The sequence below is a fragment of the Anser cygnoides genome, chromosome 3 (genome assembly GCF_040182565.1).
Source record: "Anser cygnoides isolate HZ-2024a breed goose chromosome 3, Taihu_goose_T2T_genome, whole genome shotgun sequence".
NCBI lineage: Eukaryota > Metazoa > Chordata > Aves > Anseriformes > Anatidae > Anser > Anser cygnoides.
The window spans coordinates 41,000,269-41,024,197 of record NC_089875.1 but is presented as its reverse complement, the minus strand read 5'-3'; the positions used below and the strand labels follow the sequence as shown (position 1 = coordinate 41,024,197).

Here is a 23,929-nt window from a genome sequence, read left to right as displayed (position 1 = left end):
GCTAAATTAGGTGTGGTGGCACTGTACCCTCAGTGACCTACATTCTTCATGTGTGGTTTTAATATAGCTTTGCTGTAACGTTGTTCAATACTGAGCTCTAATTAACTTCTTCTGATGCCACAGGACATGGAATAAGGAAGGAACAGTATTATGACCATTTTAAACACCACCAACAAAAACTCTTAATTGATGTGATGACAGTCATTTACAGGCTCAGGCAGTCATTTGCAGACAGTCATTACCTGTAACTTCACTATGGGACAAAAGATACTACTTATGGAGTGGGTTATAAGAAATATATGCTTAACACATAAACAAGATTGAAAATGTCATGATCCACAGGCTATTTACTGACATATGTGAATATTGTATGCTATAGCTAATTAGACTAGTTAAGCATCTGTTTACTTGATTTCAAATTTGAGAATATCTACTAAAATATTTGACATTTCAATAGAGGTGACGACAACGGCAAAAGTTAGTACTTAAGAGATTTGAATTTGTTTAACAGAACAGAAACATATACACATTTTTAAAAATATATTACTGGATGCAAATATATCACCAGGGTCTTTGTCACTTCGTATTGGGCACTGATCTATTTTTATGCCATTTCTATGCTATGATAAGAGAGAATTCAGACGCTTAGGTGTATATGACTGGCAGTCAGAAGAGCTCTGTTCTGTGTTCTCCACCACAGTCCCTTCAAAGGTCATCTGACACTTTTGTGCCCAAACCTTTCCAGCTGCAGTGTGATTTTGGGGCCTTACAGCATGAGGTATGTCAGGCCTGTGATGGAATCTGTTGCAGGTGTGAAGGTTAAGGATGAAAGCGATGAAAGACTCAGCACTGAAGGCATGCTGTCTAGCAGACTTCAGGCAGCTCTGTGTATCATGCATCCAAAGGACAATGTAACCACAAACGTGCAGTCTTTGCATCAGTTATGGAGACTTTTGGTGTGTGCCTGAGTTCAAGATCAAGGCAAATGACTAGCAGCTTACCATCCTCAGTGGTAGTTAGTAGAGAGGGAAGAGCTGCTAGCTCTTGGTGACTTTCAGGAGCATCTGTGCTGAGTGGGATCAGACCACCTGTAGCTCAGCACTGGTGAGGAGGGCATGGCTAGGGCTTAGACCCAGGGAGAGCTGGGCATCTCTGAATGGGCTCCAGACCCCACTCATCTCTCCATTAGCAAGGCACAGAAAGCACTGAGTATTCACACTTACAGGGATAATAAACCCATTATTTGATGCATTATTCAAGGTGATGTCTTCATGGGATCACTGACAGAAACTCCTCAACTGCTTATATGAAAGAAGGAGAACGTGATGGTTCACAACCCAAATACAATAATCCAATGGTTACACCACTGGGAAAGCATGATACCTTTACAGGTGTACCCTAACCACTAGACAATAACGAAAAAAAAAACAACAAAAAAAAAAAAAAGCAGCTAGCCACCACCTCTCATGTTAAAATTTTGTCAGCTGAAGAAAAAGAGAAAAAATAAAAAGAAATTTCTTTAGGACACAGAGAAAAGCTGCAATTTTGTTACCTACTAAATTATTGGTTTGTAATCACAATTTAGGCAGTAGTTTTTACTCCAGGCAGTAATTCGGAGTAAAATACCAATCACACTTGGTCTTCTCCCCCCCCAAAAAAAGAAAAAAAAAATTGAATTTGAAGGATAAAGGAATTGGATGTTTAATGTCTGAGACAGTCCTTGAAAGCATAAAAGCAGAATTTCTCTGCTGTTGAGAAATTGCATGAACAGTAACAGTATGAAGTGATAGTCAAAGTATTTACACTGGAACTGAGTATTGGGAACAGTGGTAATTCCTTATATAGTATAATTAATGTCTCCTTTCTTCATCGGAACACGGTAAAATTGAGGCTGACAGGACAAACATCTACTGAAATAACATGTCTAATTTCACCATTGTAGATAGCTACAGATAAGACACTGAGTGTGATACTGATTTTATAAAGAGCAGCTTGCAATGAAAACAACTCCTTGGAGGCTAGAAAACACATATAATGATTCCCGTTTCAAACATCTTTCTGCTTTCATCTACTCACTTGGTTTGCCTTTAGGAAAAATGAGCTTTTCTAGATTCCAACTCATTTCATGCTTGAAAGCAGAAGCGCTCAAAACAACTGGCATTGTAATCTTCTTATATTTTGTTCAATAACACCAACTAACTCACATGTATAAGTTACTTTCATAACAACAATACCTAAGAACTAACAAAAAGGCAAGATCTCTTTAAAATATTTATGCAACACATTTTCAGGTGTTACAAATGAGTAGGAAGAAATTCAGCTAAGAACTTTCTAGTTCCTAGGCTGTGTGTCCTGACCATGTCCCAGATGTGTGTGGAGTGAGACCCCCCTCCAGGTATGTAGCAGCTTTTGTGTTCCCTTTTCTGTCCCCTGTCCACATCCATTGATCATCTCACACTCTGTGTTCCATTATTCACTGAAATTAAGCCAGGTAATGTATGCTAGAAGAGAGGCACATCATGTAAGACAGACACAACCCTCAACTGATACGTGCCCTACTTAGAGGTCAGAATTAACAATCAGCCCATACAGATTGTAAATTGACATGCTATAGTGTACATTTTAGATTTCAGCTGTACTATGAGCAGGCATATCTGTTCACAATAAAGCTCAGGCCCATTTAAATATTTTTTAAGATCTTTAAAAAATTTTTAGAAATATTAAAACTCACCAAGAAAATCAACGTTTAGGTTCTGCCTTGATTTAAGTTGAGGCTTTGTATATGCTTAATTTTATCAGTGTAATCCTAAAGGGAAAAAAGAACAGTGAGACTTTTATCGCATCACTCCTAAGACCAGGCAGAGCAGAACTGTGTTTTGGACATCTAACTGCTAAAATCAAAATCTTGTAATCCAGCCTTAGTGACAAGCTGAAAAAGGGTCTGTAAAATCCCTGCTGACACCACCAGTTGCGTCACTGCTCTCATGTATTCAAGCATCATATCAATGTTTTCTGTGCTGAATGCAGCCATAGCCCAATCTCACCCATTTCTCAGACTCTGAAGTACAATAACACAATGGCACCTGCTTGGTGTTGTATGACTCCCAGACAAGCTAAATCAACATAAATTGTTCTGCCCAGTCTCTTACTGGATATTCCAGTTGTTGCTGACTTCCCAGTTACTGTATATACATACACTGAATAGTAAATGCTGATATATCTTCATCTATAGACCAAGAACACTGTTTATGACACTTTCACAAAGATCTCTAAATCATGGCTTTTGGCTATGCATGGGTTTTACTACTACTTCTCAGTGCTATGCCCTTCATTTCTGAAGATCTGAAGTTATTTTGGTGACCTTAATGTTATCAGGAAATGTGGAACATTCATCACAAGATTATTGGACATTTTTACAAGAACAAAGATTGCTCATAATTATTATGCTTCTGCATAACAGCCTGAAAATATAATATTTTACCCTGTGCTGGAATGTTTACAATGACACAAGCTTGCATATCACTCTCTAAATGAAAGTACAAATTAGAAAAGGACAATAAATGCATAAACTGTAAATATTGCTCACTGTGGAGACACTCATAACTGAGGTTTGAATACAATGAAAACAACATTGTCTTGTTTCTCATGATGTACTAAAGGAACAGCAACAGCTAATGGTTAATTTATATGGAGATTTCAATAACAAACTCCCTATCATATTTCAGATTCAGGTATTGTGTGGTCTTGATTAATAGCAAAATCTAAAAGCTTTTCTTTCACGACTGATTTATGTAGCTTTAGCTCCTCTATTTTCCATCTGATTTTAAATTTTCTAGTTCACTGGCTGAGCCAAAATGGCACATTACTCACTCTTTATTATACCAACTAGAGAACATTACTTGTCTATCCATCTAAATATACAGCTTGTTTGTTTTCTTTTTTCTCCTAAGAAAAAACTTCTAGACCTGCTGTTAAGACAATTATTTGATTATTTCTTTCTCTAAATGATTTGCCTTAGATTCCCTCAACAATTTACAACAGTGACACTTAATTCTAGAGAGCTATATTTCTGATATAATAAAAAATATTACAGATAATTGCAAAACTTCAATCAATTCTTTGTCCTTTATTTTCAGAAATGAGAGATTTGGAAAAAAAAAAAAAAAAAAAGATGTGTGAGCATAAACTGAGGAGAGGAGATACATATGAATATAATCCAGATATAAATTATTTAGTCTTTAGATAGGGTCATTGTCCTGATTCACCCAAGCCTGGTTTTCCATCCCTTTTTGTGGAAAAAACTGATAGCTTTAAAATACTTTTATTTTTTAAGTCACTAGAGAGAGAACACCACAAACCTAACCAGTAAAGCCTGACCACGAATAAATCTAAGCTAACAAATAGAAGGTTTCTAATTATCAAAGAAGAGAGGTTCAGGGTGGAAAGAAGTAGCTGTTTTTCCATTAAGTTTGATAAGCTTATCTCTGTGCTATATAAGACAAATATATGCAGGATCAAGGGATGAGATATCCAGTACAGGATCTTGGGCTGAAGTCTGGTACCAGGAAAGAAGACCATGTTCAACAATGGTGTTAAGTGTATTGTCTTTCACAACTAGTCCTACACTGATTGTCTATATGGAGACACTGTTCCAAATAAGTAAACATGCACAATGGAAATTCATATAATTTCTATAACTCAGTGTGGGAAAGACATTAGGCCTCAGCCAGGTGAGAATAATCATGACAAAGATTGATGAACGAAAAGTTCCTTCTGGCCCTATGGTTCTTTGCTCAATGTACTTGATGCTCAGGGGCATCACCAGTCATCTATTATAAATGCAAGATTTCTCAGTTGAATGCAGACTAAAGTATTTCAAATTGGGTAATGAATAAGAGATTACAAAGAGTCCAACTGATTGCTTTTTCTGTCAGGTAAGCTGAAGTTCTTTACAACAAACACTTTTTTTTCTCCCTCAGCACCTCCTTTTTAGCATGCACAAGTGTTTTCTGTGGGTGCCAAGTGCTGGTTTCTTTCTATGAGTTTGGTTTTGCATGCTGTATGCAATCTAGTGACTAGATCTCTTCTATCACATTCAGAAGACCGAAGTACTAAGTAAAAAAATATGACATGGCTTATAGAAAATAAATTATAACATTCAGAATGCAATTGCTCACAGTCACTCTTTCTCTACTCACCCATAAAGGAATTTTGTCCGGGGTCACAAAGGAGAAAATATTGCCCAGCAATTATTTTGCCTAAATGCCTACCTGCATTAGCATACTTATACCTCTATTTTATTCTCTGCTTGCAGCTAGCAAATAAATGGAGAGTATTAACTGTTTGAATCGGTAGGTTCTCATACATCTTTCTCTGTCAAAGACCTTCACTGGTATTTCAATTAATTGATCTGGGCAGATTTTCTGTGGCTGCTAAACACTGTCATTTCCTTAAAGCTAACACGTCTTGTTCAGTAAAGATACTGTTGTCAGCCAGGCTTGAGCAGTAACAATGCAATCTAAGCATACCTTTTCCATCAGACGCCAATTTCTTCCCTGATGCTAATCTTGATAGCTTGTTTCCTTTTGCCATTACAGATCTCAGTGACAGCCTATCACAGCATAAGCTTTTCCCTTCATTTACTTCTAACGTATCTCCTTTCACTTGTATCCCAGTCCCGTCAAGCTGCAAGAAGGACAATTTTTATTTTTTAATAAAAAATAAGAGATGGTCAGGGAGTAGCTGTATTTATCTCCTACATATTGAAATTCCTTCTTTCCTTTATTCTTCTTTCTGTCCCCTGGTCATACAAGGGGCATCTTTTTGCATACTTTCTCTGAGCAAAGAAATAAGACTCACATCTGTGACAAGTGGAGTACCAGGCTGGACATTCATGACATTCACATGTTTTATGAATTTTTTTTTTTTTCCAAGAAAAGCAATATAAAAATTCCTGACTAAGAGTAGTCTTCACTAGTAAAATAAGATTAGTAACAAAAAACACTTCAGGTATCTTGGTCTGTCTCAGAAGCTTGCTGGAGAATAAGTCATACTTTAAAAGCTAAAAATTAAAGCTGCAAATGAGAGTGCATTCAGAGCATAGAAGGGGACACAGGATTGTGTGACACTTGGCTTTCCATGGGACCTTGGGCAATGAAATCTTCACCCATGCTGCACTGTCTCAGCCAGCAGCTATGGCCACGCACCTGCTCTGTGCAGGGGTGCAGCAAATATGAGCTTGTAGTGATGGGGTTGTTTGGGGTGTCTCTGGTGGCAAGTGCCATATATCCATAGGTAATAGAAAGAAGAAAGATCTATTTCAATGAAATTTAGGTGCTGGGATTTACTGCCAAATGAAATAGAAGTACTGCCTTGACCTTTTCCTATTTCAGAGTGATGAGCTTCATTAACAACCTCTGACATCTTACCTAAAAATCAGCCCTTTCTTTTTAACATATTGTACAAGAGTACTGAAATGCAATTACAGCACCTACTTCCTTACCAAATGGGTTTCCTCATGAATATCAAATGATTTTCCAAGTTCAGAAAACCACTGGCCTGTAATCACCTTTAGCTGAATGCAGCATTTGGGCATCTCAAAGACTGAGCACTCTTTCTTTGAATGATTTTTTTTCCTATTTGTATCAGTATTCTGACAAAAGGACACAGGAACATTCCCCCCCCACACTTTTTTTCTATATATTTTTCCTGTGCCTTAAAGTGCTGGTGCTGCAGTTGCTGTTGTAGATTGAATGTGGTGTCAGCAGTTTCTGGCAGGGTATTCCTTAACTTAGCCTTTACTTTCCAAAGATATGTTGAGTGATTTCTATGAAGACAGTGTTTTTGGAGGGCTGGATTCAATCCTGATGTACCCGAGACTTTCTCCGGCACCTACAGTCATTCTTTCCCTAAGTTTGCTTCCAATTCTCTTCTAAGTAAGCAGCACATAGTTTAAAGGAATGTTACAAATGGCCCTGATCCTTCAGTAGTTATTTGTGATTTTATGTCATATATTAGACTATTGTGCCTTAGGTTTCTTTGGATACAAGCTCTCAGTCTGACTAATCTGGCACTGGCTCTGTATCTGCCATCTTCAGAGAACTGAAGCCAGCTGCCCATGTCCACCTGAAGCCAGCTTCACTCCTCAGAAATGTCTCAAAGTTGCCTCAGTCCTTTGCAAGCTTTCCTAAGAGTTTAAAGGCAAGCAAAAACCACACAACTGGGATTTTTTCTTTCCCTATCTCTTTAAACTATGCATCTAAAATCAAATCTCTTCTGGTGCACCTTCTTCAGTATATCTGTTGTTCAGCTAAAATGTAGTTTTTGTGATTGCTGGTTTCATTCACTTATTTGTTACCTTTATAGCAGGTGGAAAGAGATGCAAGTAAGGGTCATGGCTTGCCAAGGCTTACTATATGTTAAAGTACTCAGTATTAAAATTTAATATGGCAGAATTAACAGAAAGTATATAGACAGCTACTTGAAATCACCATTGGTACAAAATATTACATCCTTTCAAGAATACTTCCACAAGACAAATTTTGAGAGCTTTCTAAAACTGTTTTTATTAAATGCCTTATTTTTTGTGGAAGTTATTCAGATTCTGGTAATGCAGCTTTAACAGCTTATAATGCAATATGCTAAGAGTACAGCAGCAACATTTATCTGAAGACTTGACAGTATTTATACCTTATTTCTGTTAATGCATTTAGCACATAAGTAAAATGTTCCACTAAGAGTTGCTAGAGTCATAAGGAGTTTGTTTGTTTGTTTGTTTTGAAGTTATGTTTCATTAGCTATAGCAATAACCAAAGAATTTCCTGGAAATTGGTTACCAAATCTTAATTCCTGTCATCTATAATATAGATTAATTATTTTAAATTTAGCCAATTTATCCTCAGAATCCAACATACAGGTCTTTACAACTGAGGTACCTGGGAAAAGGTACAAGGAAAGACTCGTGTTTTTGGCTTTATTAAAATACATGAAATGATGATTGTGATATAGGTCTTATAATTGATTCAGAGTGCCTTCCAAAATATCATCTTGTTCATAGTAGGAGTAATATTGTAATGATATTCATAGTTGTGGAATACATCCCTCTGAACAGAGATTATATTGAATATTTACTGGAGAGTAGCAATACATATTCCATTCCAAGAAGATGCCATAAATTTTGTCAGGAAAATAGTACTTTTGACAATTTATAGTAAGGCTGAACTTATTGTGCTTACACATCTTTATAATATTCATGTTCTTATATATACTGCTAATAACAATGATTTGAGATATACTATTAAAATTTTATCATTTAGCTAAAGAATTTTATGATTGATATGTTAAGAAAAGAATTGGAAATGATGCTTTTATGATATGACTTCCTGTGATTATTATAACTGTGCATCCATTCAACAGAGCATGCTACGATTTGCTCAGAAATCATTTTTGCATATGTTAGCTTTGACATCTCCAAAATGCTGGATTTTAGGCCAGTAAATATCTAAGTAAACAAAGAAACAAAACCACAAATTAATGTAAATGAAAGATAAAATTGTAGTGAGAGCTAGAATCCTGGCTAAACAATGGGTTCTTCTTGGACCTCAAGAACAAGAATGAAGTTTACAGAAAGTAGAAACTAGGCCAGCTGCAAGGGGAATATGAAGAAGTAATAGTATGGAGGGACAAAATCAGGGAGTTCCGGGCAAAAGATAAAGCTAGCAAAGCACATAAAAAGTGTAACATAGGCAATAAGAGGGGTAATATAAGCAAGAGGAGGAAATGCTTTTAAGAAATATGTGGTGCATTATATGCTGTAGGAAAATGTGCTACAGCTAAAAAGAAAGGGAAATTTATTGGTAAATGGCATCAAGAAGGTCAACAGATATTGCAATACAAGTTTCAAGAAATGAGTAACATTTGCAATTGGGTGGCTAATGCCTGATCTATTAATGACTATAAAGTATTACTTTAGCTTGGAATAAAAAAAGCAGAAGGGTTTGTGAACACACACACAAAAAAATATTTTGAAATTGTTTGCTACAATGACCCTTATCGTATGCTGTTTTAAATGGTTTTCTAAGTAATATGTTTTGAATGTAACCCTAAAGATCTCAGAACACGGTGATGACTTGATGATTTGTCTGCTTTGGGTGACTGAAAAGGAACAAAATAACACTTCTCCAGAACACAGAGAAAAGCATGACCTGAAAAAACTACTTGTACATTAACAACTTAGATTTCATTTTCCAGAAAAATAATGGGAACGAGTGAATAGCTAGAAGAAACAAAGATGATCAAGAGCCAACATGGATTCATTGAGAACAAATCCTATCAGAGAAATCTGACTTCTTGCTATAATAGAGGAATAGGATTCATGAGTAGAGAAACAGCAGCAGATGTAAATTATGTAAATTTTAATTTGATACTGTTTCACAGGAGACTTTCATAAGCAAGCTAGGGGCTTGTGGTCTAGATGACACTATTAGAGGTTGGCTATGAAACCTTTAACTTAGCCTGCTGTCAAAGAGAAGAATGTATTGACTATTGACGTTTCTACAAGTGTCTACTGACTCTTGGTAGCGCTTGCCGTAACTAAACAAAATGAAACTGGAATGGGATGGGTTACAGAAGCAGAACTGAAATGGGTCTAAATAAGCTAGAATAATGGCCTGAAAAAATTAAGATGCAATTCAGTAAAGGCAAATTTAAAGTTTTCTACTTCAGCATGAAAAATTGGTAGCATAAATACAAGCTATGAAAAGCAGTGTTACAGGAAAGGTCTTTGGAGAAAAATGGATCACAACATGAGCATGAATCAAACATGAAAAAAATGGATAAACAGTATGTATAATTAGTAATATAGGTGTAATGTATAATTAGTAATATAAATAGTGATTTTATATACATACATATAAAGTATAGCTTTACCTGAAGCTTAGTGCCCAATTTTGGATGACATAACTCATGAAAGATGTTGATCAGGAATGCTGTGTTTACATCCTGGTTTTCTATTTTATTCATAGTATAGCATTTCAGTGGTAAAGTGAGGTGGAAAGTTGAATGTACTCCTACTGTATTAAAAACCCTCCTTGTTATTGAGATCAATGTCTGTAAAGACCATGTGGTTACTTCAAATGTTATAAAAGTCATAATCTGTAAATTCTATGAAAACACAAACAAAACAAAACAAAAAAAAAACCACTAAATTTCTGTGACTTAGCTTATTCCAGAAAAGTGACTTTCAATTGTTAAAGAACAAGTCACCGTTCCTGAGTCCCAGCTAATGACTTGCTGTTAATGATATGCAGGTTATTCTATATTGCTTGCTTCCACAAGGAAGCACAGAGAGTCCTTCAGAAAGAGCAACTAAAGTCATCCAAAATAACTAATTTACATCATTTTCGAGGCTATCATTTTAGCCTTCATAGGAAGCATAATGGAGGGTTCTGGTCTGGGAATCAGATCAATTAGAGTAACGCCTTCCTCCCTCTCTGATGACACAAAGATCGTACTTTTTTTCCCATTACCAATTGTTGAGGAAAATTCACTGCTGACGGAGCAGTCATTTACTTCCAGATTTGGCATTCCATCCCTGCAACCTAACGGACTGCTAATATATTAATAAAGCATTAAATTATTTCCTCAGTCTCAACAGAATGCCAGTTTTTCTCCATTTCCTTTTCTGAGTATCCAAGCTCTATCTTCACGGCTCAACACACAGCAATATCTATCCTTTCTTCAGCTTTCTCAAACCTCATTACTGACCCAGATGTTTCTACTCTGAATATATTCCAAACAGTCATATATAACACATATATTTTCATCTCTCTGTCAACAACATTATGGCCGTGCACCTGACATTTGTTTGCTGGGTTCCACCTACTGCTAGAATTATGCTGACTGTTGTGCATGATTTTTGAACAGAAGTTTCAAGTGCTGGTTTATACAATTTTTATGCACTTTCCAACAGCACAAGAGACTGTTGGGACAATTTTTTGTTTATGACAAGAAAAATAGTATGTGCATTTTTTATGAGTAGAAGAAGTAATTTCTATAAGATCTCTACTTAGGATGACACATTATTCTTTTCTCAGAAATATTTAGACAGCTGTTGTTCAAAAAATGTTTGTGAGCCCTGAAAATTTCATTCACTTTGGCAGGAATAATGGTTACCTATTAGTTGCTTGTTTGAACCATTCAGCATCCACCTACATGCACTACCCAAGATCAGTAAAACAAAACAAAACAAAAGATGATGAAAAAGGGTTACATTCTTAAAAAATGCATATTATCCAAAATGCAACTTGTAGGTAACTTGAAAACATTTAGTACTTGAAAGAGAGATGTAAAGTACAGATGTACTTAAAGGTAGCACAGATCTAAAATGTAATAGCAATTTGAGTTTAACAGTTGCCTAGCATAACCTGAAGCTAAATTAGGCAGCAGAAAAGCTTACAGGATTGGTGCCCAGGTCACCATTTCTTTACTATAAGCTGTCTGGAAGCTGTTGTCATAAAGGTTGTCAGAAAGAGGGGTCTAAGCTAAAGAATCCAGATTTGCATCTCTCACAGAATTCATGGGTGGTTATGTCAAGTAGCAGTTAGTCAAGGAAAGTCAAATAATTGAATCCTTTAAATCTTTTTTTCAACTCTTTGTAAAATCCAGACATACAGTTTAACAGCATGGGATGCTAAACATAAGTGTTTATTTAGATCTTTGGCTTACTGTGCTCACAGAAATCCAAGGGATCAAGCTAGTACTGAGAATATTTCTGTGAATTAAAGAAAATGCTATCATAAATATTTAGTACGCATTGATCATAAAATGAATTCAAAGATTTAGTCAAATCTTGCCATGCATTAATATACACAAACACTTAAAAACATGTTGCAAATAGTAAATTATCACAAATATCCATGGATTAATCAGTCCCATATAAAATTTTATTTTGTGTACAAAGAGAAAATATATTTACTTAAAAACAAACAAACAAACAAACGTAAGTCCCAAACTCAGATTGCTTCCTTCATTTGGAAACTCCATAAATTAAAGTGACCAGAAAAATACAGTATTTGTAAAAAAAAAATTCTAAATGTCTTTTTATCTGAATTGGCTAAAAACCCCTTCACTAACTTTCCTAAGTAACTATCCTGCTTAAGGTATTTTGTTGTTGTTGTTGTTTGTAGGTTTTTTTTTTTTTTTTAATCATTTACCTACAGCTACTATTAGATAAACACCACCAAGTTCAGGACACAAAAATCAAATGATTGTAAATGTGTTTATGAATGTCAAAGGACCTGAGATGAGAATAAGAGTTCCTATATGTCAGTTTGGCCCATAATTCTCTTATACTTACAAAACATGTCATATGAAGATCATTAATGTCACAAATGAGTAAATCTTCAAAATTAACATCTCCCTTAAGAACCACTAGAGTAGTTATTCATTCAACCTTACAGGACCACAGTGTTTTAACAAATTCAAGGGTCTGTTTCTTTCTTTCCTTTTTTTTTTTTTTTCTTTTCTCTCCTTTTTTCCACAATCACCATGGCCAACACTTTGATTATTTTGTAACAGCTTTTTATTAAACTGTTAAAATGATCCAACTAATATTGTCTGTTGCCAGTAAGAAATAGAGTCAAATAAAACTAAACCAGGTGGAAGGAAGTCGGTTTGCTTTTCTAGCAAGATTACTTCACTTCTAGATTTCTGAACTTGTTCTGCTAAAGAAAGAAACCTATCTGGGACCCTCCTATCATGTATTCTTACACTTCTGTACTCTTGCCTGGCTATTAGTATTGAAATCAGCTCTTAAATATTATGTTTGAAATTCAGACTCAATTAAATTCCACTTCTAGTTGTTGTATTGCAGTGAGTTTTTATCCAATTTGAAGTGGCATGCTCTAAGTGTGCTCCCAAGTTATTTTCAGTTTTGTAAAGTGGGATTATAGTGCTATGTGCAGGCATCTGGGGAAGAGAACACTAATGAGCTGATGAGGCTGACAAAAGGAAAAACAGACATAACAGTGATAGAGTTTAGGAAAAATGCATGCTAAGCATTTACCCAGAGAGATTTTAAGCATTTCAAGGATTGTTTGGATTCTGCCTGTGAGATAATTTAATATAGAATTTTATTCCTACATTTTTCACATGTTGGGTATATTGATCCATTTGTGCTTAGAAGTCATTAGTTGTATTTTATAATTTAACATTTATGTGCCACTAGCTGCTAAAGAAAAAAAAATCTGTGTGCCAAACTCAGGGGATGCAACTTCAATTCCATTTAAGTGAATTTTACCTGTGGCATCATTGCAGATGTAGTTCACTGAATGCTTAAGGAATCAGGGCATAAACAATCCAGCTCACCTGTTGGGATGAAATTCTGGAAAGCCAGAAGCCAACTTAAGAATTAGAAATCTGGAGCTGGAATCAGGAATAATACAATTACCTGAGAAAGGAAGACAGTTTATGAGCTGAGGAAATGTAGTGTGACTCCCTTCAGCTTCTGCTCAAACAGGTACATTAAGAAGAACTTCACATGTGGCCTTAATAAAAAACTAATTCACCCAATTAATTGTACTGGTATGCAGCCCCACTAGCAGTTATGGCAAAACTTTAAAAACCTTTCATTCAGCTATTGATAAGATATATTTATTGTAAGCATTTTGGATGCATTTGAAAAAAAAACAAAAACAAAAACAAAACAAAACAAAACCTCACCTTTATCCAATAGAAGGGATGCAGATTGTTTTTGGGTAATAAGCAATGAAGAAAAGAAAGGGATAAAAGCAAGGTCAAAACCACTAACCTGGAAAATATTGCCTCTTAAAGCAGCTTGTTAAGCACTCAAGAAAACAAGACAGAGGTCGAGTGAGATACCAGACCATTTCTTATATCTGTCATCAGGGCTGGCATGTGAAAATGCTGTAAAGCATCTCACAAGCTGAACACTTCTGTTCCAGGATGCTAACAGGCCAAAGCTATAAAGAACTTGTGTCTTCCTGATGATATTGCTTATACGAGTAAAACTAATAATGTTTTTAAGTGTTTGAAAGTTTTAATATATTTTCTTAGCCATATTTTAGAAATATTTCAGATTAGATTGTTAGAAACTTCTAAGCATTTTTAAATGTAGAATTAATCTATATTTTTCTCTATAGTCCTGAGATTTAGCTTCAGGTCCATAGAGAAATCTTCCACTAACATCTTGCTGAAAAAGCTACTTACTGTCAATTTGTCATGCGACTAGTGCTGGTTACTATAGAGAAATCTGTTTCCTTTGTATTACCTTAAAGGTATTGATATATCCTTATAGATCTTCCAGAAAAGCATCTGAGGTGTGGAAGAACTCTCTGAAATCCATTGCTTTAAAGGTGCAAAACTTCCATCTTAAACATTTTAAATATTTTCATAAATTGTTGCTTCTAGTAATAGAGCAGGAAAATATGTATTTAATATTTTAATTAACTCAGATTAAAGTTATTTAGTTTTTAAATGTTTATTCAAATTTAGAAAATGAAATTAACATTGCAGAATAAACTTTTTATTATGTTTTGTTTTCAGATGACTCTTTACAAATTATGTAGTGCAAATCATATTTTAGTTCTGTATTCCAACACTGTCAGATATTTAGAAAATCACTTTCTGAAACAAGAAAACAAATGTTCTTGTCAGGATGCCATTTACCTTGTTTATTCAAAATAATAAATTCATTTCACATTAATATGGTGAAATGAGCCAGATTCATCAGAAATGAGAAAGGTTTATCAGCCAGGGAAAAAACAGAAGCAGAGTCTAAAATCCAGTCTTCATCGCTGGTAATTTATTTCCCCTTCATTAACAGAGTCTGTGGGGCTATCACTCCAGTGAGACAACACTGAAAAGCATGGAAAGATCAACTGCATACTCAGAGTATATGCATCTGGACTGCATAGAAACTTACATGTCTCTTGTCAAATGCTGAACATACGGACACAGATTGACCCTTGATTTTTGTTTTCATTTAAAAACAATTTTAAGTGAAATGCCAAATTACTCTCTTTTGGTCATTACAGAACCATCTAAACCAAAACAGAACAAAAGCAAGCTGTTGGTCCTTCCAAACATTTAGCTCTGACTTTGAGCAGAAGAGAGAATAACTGTGGTAAGTAATAACCTGGCACCTGCTTCCCTTCTATGGAGATAGTTTCAGAGGTGGAAAAAAAAAAAAATTACTCCCTTGCAACAGTACATTAGAAAAGAGCTCCTGTTCTGTCTATTTTGGCTGAGAGATGGCATATTGAATGTGTCAGGCTTGGACTCTGCACCTTCCTGAAACCTCACAAAAAACTAATGCCTGCACAGTTCTGAGTCAGATTCCAAGAGTGACAAAAGGGCTAGCTAACCGCTTGCTGCTGCCTCACTGGCAGGCTGTCACTTCACTGTCAGGGTAGCCAACCTGACAGACATTGTCACACAGGAGGAGGAGTGATTACAGAGAAAAAAGCAACAAACAAAACTGGGCTTAAAGCAAGCTAATGCCTCTAAAATAAATTAGTGTCAAATTTAGGCATCTTGCCCTACTAATTGCATGAGATTTTGAGCGGAATTGCACCCACTCCATTCAGGCCTACATTCAAAACCTTTCTGATATGGTTTTGCTGTAGGACATCATAATATCATCTCAGAGGTTCATTCCTTTAAGTGCTGCAGTGACACCTGATCCTCCATTGCCTTAAGTAGTGACTTACACCCACCCATGTGAAGCAAACATAAGGAAAGCGTAGATGGCAACCCAACCAAAATGCTTTCTTTTTTTGCATCATACAGACAAGGTTAGGCAGGGGTTTGGTCCCACTGGTGGGAAAGTAGAAACATAGGAAGAGAGAAATAAGAGCACATAATGTTTATTCCCTCCTTTCTGCCAAGCAAATGCACTGAGGAGCATTGAAAGCTCTGTATCAGTGTATGTGTTTGTGTATAATCAACAAATAATGCTTTTAATCTTTTTAGCTGATTTACTTTAGGTTATGGAAAAGGATACCTGCAGTGTGTGATGCAGGTCTGTGGTACCATTTACCCTGTCTGGTTCATGACAAGGAGAGCTTGGGCACAGAGGCCCATCTGTCTCTGCTGCTCTTGAGATAAAGAGCTGCTGATTTTCTGCAGCTCTCACTTTGGCTGTATAATAACTGTATATGATAACTGGTGAGAATGGCAAACAGGCTAGAAAGGCAGGGTCCCACTGATCCTGTAAAAAAACAAACAAACAAACAAACAAAAAAAGCAATTTGCAGGCAAAGCCCTGTGCTTGTCATCTTTGGTGGCTTCCCACAGCTATGCAAGGCATCTCTACCAGCCAGGTAGGGAATGGAGGACCATGGAGAACAGAGTGTGTGCTGCTGGGGAGAAGGTTCTGTAAACATGCTGCTGAATTTACCTAATGTTGTAATATCTTGTCCCAAAATCTTGTCCCAGTTCTTTTATTTCATGGGAGTTCTCCTAAAGATCTCTAGTTGGAATATCAAACTGTTTTTCTCTTTTTAGTTGTTTTGAGTTAAGAGTGTGTATACCTCTTTCCTTACACAAATCTTGGGAAGGATACACATGCCAAGAAAGGTAAATGTCACTATAGGTCCATTCTGACAACTTGTTGCTAGCTGCATTCCTTATAAATGTAGATAAAGCTTTAAACCATAGTTTGTAAGACATTGTTCTGACATTAGAAAAAATGACACTGACTAAACTTATCTCTACAACGTGACTTGTATCCAGAAACATTAACTGAACTAGAACTAAATAAAAAATGCATTTAATATGCAATACTATCTAATATTCTTACCATCTGCCTTTATTTATTTATTTATTTTTTTCAGCATTGAAACAAATGGAAATATATTACAGTCTGAGAACCTCAAACCTTACCTTCAGCACAAGGGGAGTTTTGGGTATGTAGGCACTATCTCTGTCCAACATTGCACCCTCCTTTTGAAGCCAGCAGTAAATGCTCAGACTCACTAGTGGGCCTTTCTTTGGAGAACGGTAAAACAAGAGACAGCTGCTAGAAGTTAAAAAAGCCAAGCTGAAATTAAAAACCTAACCCATAGGAGTGTTTAAACACTGGAATTGATAGGAAAGATGCTGACAGGCTCTTCTTATCAGTTGCCTCTTAAACAGAGTTAGTTGGGATCACCACAAGAGAATGATATTAGTTTGTATAGGAGGTAATATGGAAGGGAACAGGTAAGATCAGAACTGAACTTATGAGGCTTATTTTATCTGCTAGGACCAATGTAGTGCAGTTGAAGCACCCACTCCCCAGAAGTTATGTAGCTACATTAATCCAACTAAGTGACACGAGGACTAAAAATTCAAGAAATTCTAAACTAAATCTCCTAAAAATTCTCACCGACTTGAAATGCGTGATCAGCGCTAGACAGAAGAAAGCAATGTGCCCTCATCTTCTTCCCTCACTTTGCTGGCTACTTTCCCCAAAACAGAAGAGGAACTAAGGCCATTCTGTGTCTTCCTGATACCCCCCTGTGTCTGGATCCAGAGCCTTCCCAGGCTGCAGTCTGGCATGGAACAAGCTGCTGAAAAGACAGACCCCAGCCGCTCCTCCATCACCCTCCAGGGAAAGGTGGGGACTTGCCACCTGTGCCTTCTCAGACTGCAATATATTTCCACTTGTTTCAGTGCTAAACATCTCTTAAACATAAAGGGAGGGATGGTGTTAGACTTCCACTTGGAGCAGGTGTGCAATATTTTAGAATTACTAATGGAGACAAGTGAGATGCTCTTTTTGGATAGCATAGCCACTTTTCCTGGCATTTTAAAATTATTATTGTGACTCTGTATTAGGATAACTATTTTTTTTTCAAATAATCATAAGAAATGTTGGTGGTAATCAATTACTTTAATGAATAAAGTTAATTATTACTGCATTGTTACCATCTGTTGAGGTAACATGCTTCTTAAAAGTATCATGTCTCAAATTACAAATCCCTGATAAGCTTTCTAATATTAAATGGTATTATATTATATATATATGCCATTGGCTTTTTAAAGGATATATATGAGTAACTGGGTCACTTATTTTACAATGAAAACAAAATCTCAAAACCATAAGATTTTTACCTTTATAGGCTTCACTCTCTTAATGTTGTCTTCTATCTTTTCTGTGGACAATAATAATAATAATAATAAAAGAAAAAAAAAAAAAAAGAAAGGCTAAAAAGAGGCTAAATTAGAATCTAACTCAAACCTGATTAATCTCAGTGGGGAAACTCCCACTGGCTTTAGTCATTTTTGGATCCAGCTCTTAAATTAGGTAATTAATATTTTGAATCAAACTGATTCTAAGTACTTCATAATTTATATTTAGGAATTCTTCTGACTTCTAGAGCATTAGGGAAAACTGCCATGAGAAGAAGTGCCTACATGTCACATGAGACAGTGTGCTGTTTTGCTGCCAAAGCACAAATCTTGTTTTATTTTGCTGTTTGCAAACAGGTTGCCTCCAGGTAATTAAATGACACAGTGGTTGAAGGCAAAGTGGTCAGATGTTTCTTTCTCTTACAGAATAAAAACATTTTAACCAAGAGAGTTTCTGTCTTCCAGTGTTGTAGGAAGTATAGCAAGTTCATCCTGATACTCAGAAAAGTTTGTTCAGATTCTCAGTAACAAATGTAACAGAGAAAATAAATCATGACTCTATATCTGTGTCTGGGATGGGGGAGGTTTCATTTTCAGCATTTACTTTCCCCATGGTACCTGACTTTAGCTCTTCTAAATGAAAACCTAAGCGATGTGATCAGTAAGTTCAGTACCTATGAAGTCACTCCTGCAGTGTCACTGAGATGAAAATACGATCCAGAATTGTAACATCTACTGTCTATGCAAACTGAACCCTTCCCTTAGGGCTTTCTTAGGGCACAGTGCTTTAAGGTTTGCACCTCAGGTACTGCCAGACAGTGCCTTTTGTCAACAGCAGCCCTGGAAAAAGACTGTGGTAATGGAAATGATGAGCTTTACCACTAATACAGGAATTAGTGATTAGTCTGTTCAGAGCAATAAGAAAGCCTTGTGCTAGGTGCTTAATATAATTAATTGATCAAGTTCTGCCTAAAATAAATGTTGGTATAGATCTAGATAGCTCCCAGAGGGAGCCTGGTATATAAGTAAGTAAGTAAATAAATAAATAAATAAATAAATAAATGTAAAGTACACTACTCCTTGTTACTATGAAGCTGCCACTGGCTGCAGCTGTAGCTACAGAAGACAACAAGACACTAAGGGAGAGTGCAGTGCCTAGGATCATGGAGAATCATCCTCTGTGTCTGTGACACAGATAGTCTTTTAGTCCCCTTCTGCCTGTCACTAGCTCCTGCACTTGGCAGAAAAGACAGAAATCTATAAAAACTCAAAGTACAATACCCTTTCCCCTCTCTGTGGCTCCCTGTATGTGTTTTTTTAGTATAATTTCCCAAATACTATGTATATGTGGGAAGTAAATTCTTCTATAGTACACATATTTGAAAATTTGAATTGTTTATTCCAGATGAAAATTAATGAAAAACCTTATGGGATGTTCTTCTGCAGCCATTTTGATTAAGTGTTAATAATGACACAAGCACTACAGATGGAAGAAGAAGAGACACTGAATATTATGCTGCGTGATTAGAGTTAGCAGAATTAATTTCAAGTACTTGTGTCAAAAGATATTTAAACTAGTAGTACAAAAGATTATTTGTCCAAAAAAGGGAGGCTGAGAGAGGATGAATCCAGAGAATATGATAGCCTAGACAGTACCTGTTACAGGACACAAACTTGCGGTTCTCCAGTGGTTTTTTGAGACAGCTGTCTATTCTAGAGGATTTTCTCCTGCATTTTTACTAACAGAAAACATTTCCCATTTTGGTTCTTTTGATACTTGTTGTCCCTCTCCTACCTTTAGCCAAAGCGTTAACTGAAGAAATTATCTTAACCCATTTATATTTCACACACAAAGTTTTCTGTGCAGATTCAAGTCTTGAGAATAATTTTTCTTGCACTTGTTTTCTGTGAGTTTGCATATAAGTCATAAATAAGCATTTGTGACCACTTAATCCACTAATAAATCACATTGTCAGGGATTGCAACAATTATTAATGGTCTGGTGAGGAAACAGTAGCAAAGAGAGTGCTCAGTGCTTCTCTGAAGATATGTTGCTTCTGCTGATATCTTTCCAGGAGCAAACATCTTCAGAAACAGTTATCTACCTTTCTCTGCGCTCCTTGGCTTTCCCAGGCCTGCTAAATCTCTTCTGGCACAAGTACCTTTTTATTCATTTATAACTAAGTAAAACCCATCATGTATCAATTCTAAGTGTCATCTCTTGCATTCATAAGATTCAGAGTGGTTAGTTCTTTAGAACTAGGGTCTCTGAACTCTTGATATCGTTGGATATATTTACTGGAAATTTTTCTCTCTTGCCCAGTTATGATCAGGAAATTTGTTTCCCATTAAATCTGGAAAAAAGGGAATTAGGGATTCACTCATTTAGCTGCAGAGCTTACTGTGGTAATGCTGCAGCAATGACTCACTTTTTCTTCTAAGCTTTTAGCCACAGGCGAGAACAGTTTCAGGTATCTTTTTCCAAGTCTTCCATCAGCTTGGATAGTACTCTCTGATTGCTGAGAAATTGGCTGCTGCAATAATGTTGTTTTTCACAAACAGTAGAAATATCAGACAAGCTGAGGCTCATCAGCATAAAAGGCATAGCCTAAGATCTTTCTTCAACAAGACATCCAGCATGCTGGCTGCTGCATATACTGCATCAGTTCTTGAGCCTTAAAAATAAGCAAGATAAGAAAATGACCAAAGTGAAGTTCTAGCAGCTTACTGATGAGAAAAGAGGGAAAAGTCAGAAGAAACATATTTGTCTTTTAAACTCCAGACACAGTAAGATGCATATCCGTTATACTGTTACATGTTTATACCCTTTTTGCAATGACTTCTTACTGATCTTTGAAGATATCAGACCAGGATCCCAGTACATTAGCAAACATATCTCTGTTATAGCCCATTTCAGACCATGAAACTATACTGATTGTATCTGAATCTATTTAGTTCTCTGGCCTCCCACATCCTGTCATCTGTTAATGGCTTTTGTTTCTTCGCTGATGTCTTTGTACTCACAGCCACATCCCAGTAAGTTTATTTCCAATCCATGGTAGAAGCTGAATTTCTCTAACAAGGGATGCAAGACTCTTAAATGTAATTAGCATTCAAATAGGCCAATTATTTTATACTTGTGTATGCAATAAGATTTTTCCAACACTCCAAATGAACTAGATGCTTCAGTTCTCAGCAATAAGGCAAAAAGATTAGTGGCAATTGTGCTGTGAATATAAAAATTAAACTGTCATTACTAAAACTGAATCAATTAAGTGTGCCACCATGACAACTGTAGTGTGCACATATTATGCAAATGCATAAACCATAACCTTTCATTGCTGCTTGGAATTGACTAAAATCAAAATATTCTGATCTGGTGAGACTAAAATAGTGAACAAATTCAGAACACTGTGAATTGCTAATTATCTGACACTTTCCTCTGTAATCTTTCATTCTTTAATTCTTTTCAAAATTTACATGCAATTTTTTAAACCTATATATTGCATATTTAATAAGGGGGGCGGGGGGGATGTGACTGAAAAGGTCCATTTATATAAATTACCATCCATTCCTTTCCTTTCAGAGACTTTTTTTTTTTTTTTTTTCCTGGAAAACACATGGTATGACAATGTTTGATATACAATATTATGATCTACAGCTAACTTTGGAAACCAATCCAAGAAACCTTTCTATTATTCAAAGTTTCTCAGCACCATCATATTTGTTTTTGTGTATGCCTACTGTCATTATAACCCATGCTGATTGCATGCAGATGATTTATTTTCGTTCTCGTTCTGGGTATTTTTTTTTTCACCCCATCCACCTTACATTTCTGTCTTTTTAAAAGAAGCCTGCATATATTAAAGCACTTTACCATTCGTGATTTTATAAATTCTCTTTTTTTTTTTTTTCAGAATAATGTCTTTTGTTTAGAATCAACATTGAAGATGGGGACATCGAAGTCTTATAAATACAATTGTTTTGACAGAATCTGACTTCCTTATTCTTGCTGAGAATCTCATTAATATCATAATGTTATAATGAGTGAGCAAGGACATTACCACTATAGTGTGTATATACATATTTTTTTCAACTGGTCATACATTTTACAAACAAAAAATCAATTTTGCTCAATCTTTCATGCATAGTATTTAGGAATTTTATTTCTGTTGAAATAATTGCTAATGTTAAAGTTTCTTAGCAAGAAATCATCAAATCAGTTTGGAGAAACCCATGTCTACAATACTCCTGCAGTGCTTCTGCAAAGTCTCTCTTCAGGCAATCAATGTATAGGATAGATTCAACATAAAGGCTAAGAATAGCTGAATGAGGACTTGAGGCTACCGTGTATTGGAAAGAGAAGTCATCCTCACAGTGCAACTAATCCGGGCTTCTGTACTGATAGATCCCCAAGAAAAGTTTTCTTTTTGCCCCCATGATATTAGAAGATGACTAGAAATATTAGCTGCATGAATCCCTTGATGGTTATCATAACAAGAGAACTTATGCTAACTGTTAATATCTTTGCAAACTATCATTCTCCAGAGTAATCTCAAAAGCAAGAAACCATTGTAAAGAACACTCTGAGGGGTATTTTTGTAGTTTGAGTGTGTTTGTGCATGTGTGTGTGTACATTTTTTTTTTCTCCTTGGGAAAATGCAACCCAGGGAAGTAAAAGCAAAATATAAAAGGCAATTTTCAGTTAAGAATACTGTGACACTTCTCTATACCTGTGTGTTTATTCACTAAAATAAATACATTAAAAAAAAACTAACAGAGAAACAAAACTGTGAAGCTTAGATTTAATAAAGACTGCTACTCTGAATATTTACCTTGTTTTATAGAGATACATACTCTTGTATGCATTAGGGAAAATATTACTCTATGAAGTGCCTCTTTATCAAAGAGATAGATGTAGTTCCTTTATGCAAACCATTGCCGATTTAAAGCTTCAATGATTTCCTGTGCTATTAGTTATTCCATTTGCTTAGTAAAATACTATGTAATATTCATGGCCCATAAATCTTTTCTCAAATCTTCACCCTGAAATTTATCAGTATTTTCTTTTCAGATACACTGTAAGGGAAGATAAGCAGAAAAGACTGGAAGGAACTGTGCCTTTCTCTTATAATGTAGAAGGTGGAGTGCTGCAAAGCTGCTCTGCTCACTGGGCTGTGACTCAAGAAGGCACTTTTTATACCAGCAGTTTTTTAAAGATCACTGCCCTGACTGAGCTTTACTGTGCTCTGACCTTGATCCTGACAGCATCAGCTCTCATGCTAAAAGAATGAGACTTTCCATGGTTTTAAAACACAGGTTTCTAAAATTTGAAGCACAGCTGGTCCCTTGTGTAAGCTAAAGGTCCAATTAATACCTAATAGTTCAATAAAAATGATCGTACCTGTGGTCATCCACAGAAGTAGTAATGTAGGCACCTTAAGTTTTATCTGGAAAACCTGTTACTGCTCATAGTTCTACAGAAAGCCATGTAAAGAACAGGTCTGGGGCCTGTTCTCCTGGATTTGTTACCACAAATTCCATCCGCACTACATTTAAATCCTGCATAATATTCATATTTATGTTTTATTCTGTTTAATTTCTACCTCTTTCATATTACAATAATTTAACTTTTGTTTCCTATCTCTTCTGTCTCTGCCAGAATTGATTTACCTTAAGTTTTAAAACTACTCTTTTGCATTAATTTTACAGCTATTGTTTCCCCCACAGAGCTGCACATTGGTATTTTAGGGCTGGTACTTATTCTTGTTCAATTTACTGCTATGCTACTTTAGGG

General features: G+C 35.9%; 1 long non-coding RNA gene across 1 annotated transcript; it reads left to right on the top strand.

Moving 5' to 3' along the window:
• The first annotated feature begins 2,310 nt into the window (after nt 1-2,310).
• Nucleotides 2,311-23,100, top strand: LOC106048335 (uncharacterized). The gene is made up of 3 exons (XR_001214133.3): nt 2,311-2,395; nt 15,054-15,142; nt 22,050-23,100. It is a non-coding gene; the product is annotated as an uncharacterized lncRNA (long non-coding RNA).
• Nucleotides 23,101-23,929: the final 829 nt, after the last annotated feature.